Raw genomic sequence first — 8630 nt, 5'->3', positions numbered from 1 at the left:
GTACGGGCGCTGAAAACCGCGCAGTTGAGCGCCCCACAAACCAAACATCGTCATCATCCTCCTCTTACGGGTGCTTCACTTTTTTCAAATGGTTCGAATGGCTCTAAGCACTGTGGGACTAAATAGCTGAGGTCATCAGTCCCCTAAACCTAGACCTACTTAAACCTAACTAACCTACGGACACATCCATGCCCGAGGCAGGATTTGAACCTGCGGCCGTAGCAGCCACGTGGTTCCAGACTGAAGCGCCTAGAACCGTAAGGTCACAGCGGCCGGCTTCACTTTTTTTCGTCCGGTAGACTACACTAATATGAAATTGTCTAACAGTTCGTGGTCGCTGCGTTTATTGGAACTTCAACCTGTAACTTCATTGTTATATGAGTTATGTTGTCTCTCGTTGTTTATAGCACTCTAGTCTACAAGTAGACGGCACGTGTCTGCAGCAGTCTGTTACACGTGATTCCGTGTTGCCAGCGGGAATTGCCGCAGCCTCACAGATGACCCAACATGAGGCACCTCTGAACTACTCGCCCGCTAATGCACACAAGTCAGAGTGATAACCTCAGAACCGGCATTGTTTACACTGACGTTCATTTCACGCGCACTCTCTTGAAAAAAAGAAAGTGTATCGTCTTATCACATCCACAAGTGACGAAGTTATTATTCGCCTCTCCTTGAGATGAATTTACGATGTCCTATTCTAATCGGATACTAAAATTACGAAATTACGAATATTTCGCGTGAAGTGACTCACTTCTTCCATCAAGTCTATCAGTGAACCTACAATATACAATGACCATATCAAAACAATACACTAAACTAACTTTAAAATTATTTCAATAAAACAGTCTTGATCGCATGAAAGTTATGGTATATATAATCCGTTTGGTGGCTGCTTTCGGTCTTTTATAAGATCATTATAAGGTCATTATCAGATCATTTCTTACTCTGAAACCAACTGTAAATATAATTTTACCGATCCCTATTTTCCTAAGGACAACGATCCAAAAAATTCTTAATATACTAAACGATTTGATTACTTAAGTTGTCTGATCACTAGGAAGTTTTGCTATTTCTTGAGACAAGTGTTAAGACATCGTATTCTTTCTCCACAAGAGAATATGCGATGTTCTTATATTAAATACTATTACTTCAAGAGATAAGTAATTTTAGCTGTTAATTTTTACACCATGTCTGATCGTAAAAATTGCCACTTTGAAATTCAAAGAGACATTTTGTGTTACCCGCAAAAATATGGCGTTGGACAAAAATATTAACACCGCAGAAATGCATGCTTGAATGTAAATGCAGACACTAGCCAAGCCCGCAGTTCGCACTGTTGTATCTAACGACGAACAAGTACGTTTCAAATCTCAGTCGTGTCAGAACAGCATTCTTTATAGTTGTGAGAGCATTAGGGGAACTCGGGGCAGAACGGGATAGCGGGGCACAATGGGAAATTGCTCTTTTCTAGACTGGACAGTGTTGCAACCTGTTGTATGGGCATGTCACTATTTCGCCGAATGGAAGAGAAGTGAGGGCAGCCATTCTGATTTAGTCTGAAGTGTGAGATCTAAGTGAATTGTTGTCCGTCACGTAACCGCTTGCGTTGTTCTAACGTTTGTTGAATTTCAACGCCAGGTAAGCTGTCAATTGTTAATCGTATACCATAAAATGACACATTCCCTTAAAGTGCATGGCATTTGTTATACTTTAGTTATTTAATGCGTTTAAATACGTCAGTTATTACACTCCATAAAAGTTGTTAACCTCAAAAGTGCTCTTGGGGGGAACGAGACGGGGCAGAATGGGATAGTGTCTCGTTCTGCCCCGTCATATTTTGCTGCAAGTGGAAAGAAAACTCAGCCTGGATGTTTATGGATGCCAGACTCTCCCAACCGGCTATGTTCGCTGAACAACTCAGCTTTCCACGAGCGTTTCTAGGCACTTCAGTCTGGAACCGCGTGGCCGCTACGTCGCAGGTTCGAATCCTGCCTCGAGCATGGATGTGTGTGATGTCCTTAGGTTAGTTAGGTTTAAGTAGTTCTAAGTTCTAGGGGACTGATGACCTCAGATGTTAAGTCCCATAGTGCTCAGAGCCATTTGAACCATTTTTTTTTCCAGTTCTTCGGATATCGCCCGAGGCTGTCATTCCAATTCCACTAATCTGTCAAAATACTCGGCGGACTACAAGACGAAAAGGAAAAACCGTCGTACTAACAGATTTTCCTTGTAAGAAGGAACTGCAGAATGCTGTCGCACGTAAAGTACGCCTAGAGAAAGGAGGAGGGTGCACAAATATAAACAATGTCAGGGCAGAGACGTCAGGTGCAATGCAACTTAAGGCAAAAATGTCAAACTGTACACCCAAAAAAACTAAAACAGAGGACACCAAAGACCTTAAGAAAAGTAAAAGGAAGAAGATGTTGGAGAAGAGAGAATCAGAGAGAGAGGATGCTGAGTGTCTCTACTGTGGGGACTTCTGCTCCGTTTCTAATGAGGGCTGGGTCGCATGCCAGAGTGGGCACACAATTCATGTGCTGGCATAGACAGTGAAGATGAAGAGGAAGTTCTGATGGTTGGTTGGTTGTTTGGGGAAGGAGACCAGACAGCGTGGTCATCGGTCTCATCGAATTAGGGAAGGATGGGGAAGGAAGTCGGCCGTGCCCTTTCAGAGGAACCATCCCGGCATTTGCCTGGAGTGATTTAGGGAAATCACGGAAAACCTAAATCAGGATGGTCGGACGCGGGATTGAACCGTCGTCCTCCCGAATGCGAGTCCAGTGTCTAACCACTGCGACACCTCGCTCGCTAGGAAGTACTGATTTGTGACTATTGTCGAAAGGGCTAGTAGTTAGTGGCTTGGTGGTTATTAAGCACTGTACATTTTTAAGAATGACATTAAAATATTTTCTTATTTTGAAGAATAACTTGTTTAAATTACACATTCCTTAATCTGAATTGCCTGTTATACAACATTTTTTCATTGTTTAATACGATATTCGTAATTAAAATTCAACGTTTATGCAATAATTTAACAAAAAATACCCTTATCCCATTTTGCTCCGTGGGTGGAGCGGAACGGGAAATATGCAAGACTTTCTTTGAAAAAAATGTAAAAAATGCAATATGTATTGTTTTAAGTGATTTTAAAATAAGGTACATTAGTTTACACTACAAGGTGTTTTTTTATCACTTTAAGAAGTGTTTCATTGTGTTCCCTTATTTTATAGAAATTGTTAAACATTAAGTATCCCGTTCCGCCCCGACTTCCCCTATGTAGGAGCTGCATAAATTCGAATGGGGGAGAATTGTTGGTGTTCGTAGGGTGGCTGCATCAGTAATCAACGTAGCCGAATTGTTTCGTGTTCCAAGAGGTACCATATAAAAGACTTATGCCGCATACATCGAAAGAGGAGAAACGTATCCTAAGCAAAAATTTGGAAATTTGTGGTAAGTTCCTATGGGACCAAACTGCTGCGGTCAGCGGTCCCTAGGCTTACACACTACTTGAACCAACTTATGCTAAGGACAACACAAACACCGATGCCATAGGGCGGAGGACACGAACCTTCGCCGGGGGTAGGGGGGGGGGGGTAGGGGAGGGGAGCCGTGCGAACCGTGGCGAGACGCCGGAGGCCGCGCGGCTACCCCACACGGCTATCCTGTGCGTCATTGCTAATTTCTAGGTAATTAGTTTACTTGTTTTGGTATGTAATAGATTCATATTCATGTTTCACAAATTCTGAAACGTGTTTCTTTTTGCTTCCCACTTACAGATGTGTTGTTGGCTGTAAAACCGAAGTGGCAGTACACTTCGCCTGCTTCCACTAACAGGCTGAACACAAAGGAAATGTGCCACATCATACGATTTTGCTAGCATCTGACTAGGTCCTACTTACAGGTGTGAAACAAGCAATTAGTCTGAAATCTGTTAATTAAAGCTTCTCATGAAGATGTAGGTAAACAGAAAGAGTCGTACCACAACGACGAAAATAGGAGCCGGACTTTGTTTCATTAACTGAAACACATCCTACATCTAAGATTTACAAACAAACAAGCAAAGAAATATTATGCACTGAAATAAGGCAAAGGAGTGCAGCTGTATTTAGTATCAACCACACATATTATAAAAATGTATGTATGTGTGTGTGTGTGCGCGCGCGCGCGTTTTCCACATTTCCTCCACAACCACTGGACCGATTTCAACCGACCTCGGTACACACATCCCTTACTGTCAGGCAACAATAGCTTTGGGGGGTAAGAACCACCTACCTATCGTACACTACTGGAAATTAAAATTGCTACACCAAGAATAAATGCAGATGATAAACGGGTATTCATTGCAAAAATATATTATACTAGAACTGACATGTGATTACATTTTCAAGCAATTTGGGTGCATAGATCCTGAGAAATCAGTACCCAGAACAACCACCTCTGGCCGTAATAACGGCCTTGATACGCCTGGGCATTGAGTCAAACACAGCTTGGATGGCATGTACAGGTACAGCTCCCCATGCAGCTTCAACACGATACCACAGTTCATCAAGAATAGTGACTGGCGTATTATGATGAGCCAGTTGCTCGGCCACCATTGAGCAGACGTTTTCAATTGGTGAGAGATCTGGAGAATATGCTGGCCTGGGCAGCAGTCGAACATTTTCTGTATCCAGAAAGGCCCGTACAGGACCTGCAACATGCGGTCGTGCATTATCCTGCTGAAATGTAGGGTTTCGCAGGGATCGAATAAAGGGTAGAGCCACCGGTCGTAACACATCTGAAATGTAACGTCCACTGTTCAAAGAGCCGTCAATGCGAACAAGAGGTGGCAGAGACGTGTAACCAATGGCACCCCATACCATCACGCCGTGTGATACGCCAGTATGGCGCTTCCAATGTGCGTTCACCGCGATGTCGCCAAACACGGATGCGACCAGCATGATGCTGTAAGCAGAGCCTGGATTCATCCGAAAAAATGACGTTTTGCTATTCGTGCACCCAGGTTCGTCGTTGAGTACACCATCGCAGGCGCTCCTGTCTGTGATGCAGCGTCAAGGGTAACCACAGCCATGGTCTCCGAGCTGATAGTCCATGCTGCTGCAAACGTCGTCGAACTGTTTGTGCAGATGGTTGTTGTCTTGCAAACGTCCCCATCTGATGACTCAAGGATCGAGACGTGGCTGCACGATCCGTTACAGCCATGCGGATAAGATGCCTGTCATGTCGACTGCTAGTGATACGAGGCCGTTGGGATCCAGCACGGCGTTCCGTATTACCCTCCTGAACCCACCGATTCCATATTCTGCTAACAGTCACTGGATCTCGGCCAACGCGAGCAGCAATGTCGCAATACGATAAACCGCAATCGCGATAGGCTACAATCCGACCTTTATCAAAGTCGGAAACGTGATGATATGCATTTCTCCTCCTTACACGAGGCATCACAACAGCGTTTCACCAGGCAACGCTGGTCAAATGCTGTTTGTGTATGAGAAATCGGTTGGAAACTTTCCTCATGTCAGCAGGCTGTAGGTGTCGCCACCGGCGCCAACCTTGTGTGAATGCTCTGAAAAGCTAATCATTTGCATATAACAGCATCTTATTCCTGTCGGCTAAATTTCGCGTCTGTAGCACGTTATCTTCGTGGTGTAGCAATTTTAATGGCCAGTAGTGTAGTTTTCATGCAAGATGGACCCACTGCCCATTGCTCGAGAAGTTCGCCTGCTTCTGCGAAACACATTTGGAAACGATCGAGTTATCAGCGATGCTTGTCCGGCAACATCACCTGATCTTACTCTGTGTGATTTCTGGTTGTGGGGCTACCTGAAGGACAGGGCTTACCAGGAGAACACACACACATGTGCAGATCTGAAGCGCAGCATTTCAAGAGAGGTAGCCAGCATACCGACGGACAAGCTTCGTTCTGCTCTGGAGAATGCAATCCTGCGCTTTCAGACTCTTTTGGACACTGATGGGTCCCTTTTGTAGTAGTAATGGTACCGGTATGTAACGGTAGAGATGACAGGCATCTTATCCGCATGGCTCTAACGGATCGTGCAGCCACGTCTCGATCCCTGAGTCAACAGATGGGGACGTTTGCAAGACAACAACCATCTGCACGAACAGTTCGACGACGTTTGCAGCAGCATGGACTATCAGCTCGAAGACCATGGCTGCGGTTACCCTTGACGCTGGATCACAGACAGGAGCGCCTGCGACCGTGTACTCAACGACGAACCTGGGTGCACGAATGGCAAAACGTCATTTTTTCGGATGAATCCAGGTTCTGTTTACAGCATCATGATGGTTGCATCCGTGTTTGGCGACATCGCGGTGAGCGCCCATTGGAAGCGTGTATTCGTCATCGCCATACTGGCGTATCACCCGGCGTGATGGTATGGGGTGTCATTGGTTACACGTCTCGGTCACCTGTTGTTCGCATTGACGGCACTTTGAACAGCGGACGTTACATTTCAAATGTGTTACGACCCGTGGCTCTACCCTTCATTCGATCCCTGTGAAACCCTACATTTCAGCAGGATAATGCACGACCGCATGTTGCAGGTCCCGTGCGGGGTTTTCTGGGTACAGAAAATGTTCGACTCCTGCCCTGGCCAGCACTTTCTCCAGGTCTCTCACCAACTGGAAACGTCTGGTCAGTGGTGGCCAAGCAACTGGCTCGACACAATACGCCAGTCACTACTCTTGATGAACTGTGGTATCGGGTTTGCATGGGCAGCTGTACCTGTACACGCCATCCAAGCTCTGTTTAGACTCAATGCCCAGGCGTATCAAGGCCGTTATTACGGCCAGAGGTGGTTGTTCTGGGTACTGATTTCTCAGGATCTATGCACCCAAATTGCGTGAAATTTTAATCACATGTCAGTTCTAGTATAATATATTTGTCCAATGAATACCCGTTTATCATCTGCATTTCTTCTTGGTGTAGCAATTTTAATGGCCAGTAGTGTATTAAGTTCAATGCGTCTCTCTCCCGTAGGGCGAGTGTGACATGCTGGCAAAGCATATATCAGTAACGCTGGCCAGTCACATTGCACGTCTTTGGTCCTTGAGCGCCAATCTCTTCAAAAAAGAACGGGCCAACGACGAACGCAGCCGTGGAGCCACACTATACGGTGACACGCTCACCATACAGAGGAACATCATGCACAGTGACTGGAGGTGAAGATCCCACACTCCACAATTCTGTATCTTCACCTCATCCGTCAAAGAAAAATGATCTTCGTCTGTCCACAGGATGGTCCAGGGCCAGCCCTCGTCAAGTTCAGTCCTTGCGAGAAAGTGGAGAGTGAAGTCAACACGCCGTTGTGCGCCCTGTGACGCAAGCTGCTGTACGATACGGATCTGGGACGGATACCATTTGAGAATAGCTAGAAGAAAATTCCATAAAGTGATGTTCAACTGTCGTGGCACAGCACGTGCACTGCATGACGATCGAGAATTGCCCTCAACGTCGTCTGCCATAGCAACAGTGACTTCATCAACCAACTTTGGGGCAATCGGTGGTCGGCCTCTTCCCGGAGCGAGCCCAGTTCTACAGTTGATTCGAACTTCTTCATCATGCTACACACAGTAGGTGGAAAAAGAAGACCCTTCCGTAATCCTTTCAGCCGACGACATTCTCGGAGTGCAGCTGCAGAATTACTGTTGTTTTGATAATAGAGTTTCACCAATAATGCCCTGCTCCTTTTGTCGAAGCTCATGTTGACACTTCAACAAGTGCACTGCGACTGGTGAGGTTGGTGACTGATCTCGGCAGCGGGTGGCCATAGTTGGAACTGGACGGTGGCGCTGTGACGCATGGAAATCATGCATACCATACTCTGGACATTAATGCTACCAAGTTTGGTACTCGTACAGAAGTTGGTTTCTGTGTTACGATGTGCTAAATATGGAAAGTGTAAATATAACCACCCTGGGACCGATGGCCCTAGTAGTCTGGTCCCTTCAATCCCACAAACCAATCAACCATAACCACCCTGTTTTAGGATACTGAAGTAAGTACACGGTATTACTCTTGGCATTTTTTTGATTTTCCGAATGCTTACGAAAGGGTCGATCACTCGTATTTCAAACCGCATACTGATTCTAACACCCTCTGGGTAGCGTATTAATGCGACCCGATGCACACATTACAACCAGAATTAAAGTTAACTAACCTTCCACGAAGTACATTCTTTCCCAGCGGGGAATGAGGCTGAGAGGTCCATCGTCGACTACTGTGTAGTCGCTGCCATTGGGTCCTTTCCCTGACACCCTCACGTCAACCTAGTGGCCTTCAGCTTGTGTATTCATAAGTACAGTTACATGATTATACAGATGACATGATTTTTGTTCTTGTTTCGAAGAGGATCTCCGATGTATTTGTCACATAGTCCAATACTATGAGGAACGTAGAGGCTTCATCGTTAACAGACAGAAGTCATCTATTGCTCCTTTGCCGAACACACATTTACAGCCCTGGATTCCCTTGCTGATACAACGCACGGACTTGATGTACGAGTACGTATCAGCAAATACAGGTGACATGTTAAAAGAGAACCGCTAGAATAAAATCTGAACTTGCTGGATAACTTTACGTGGACATCGTCTACAAAAATTCCGGA

Source organism: Schistocerca piceifrons, chromosome 7 (genome assembly GCF_021461385.2).
Source record: "Schistocerca piceifrons isolate TAMUIC-IGC-003096 chromosome 7, iqSchPice1.1, whole genome shotgun sequence".
NCBI lineage: Eukaryota > Metazoa > Arthropoda > Insecta > Orthoptera > Acrididae > Schistocerca > Schistocerca piceifrons.
This window is presented reverse-complemented; position numbering follows the sequence as displayed.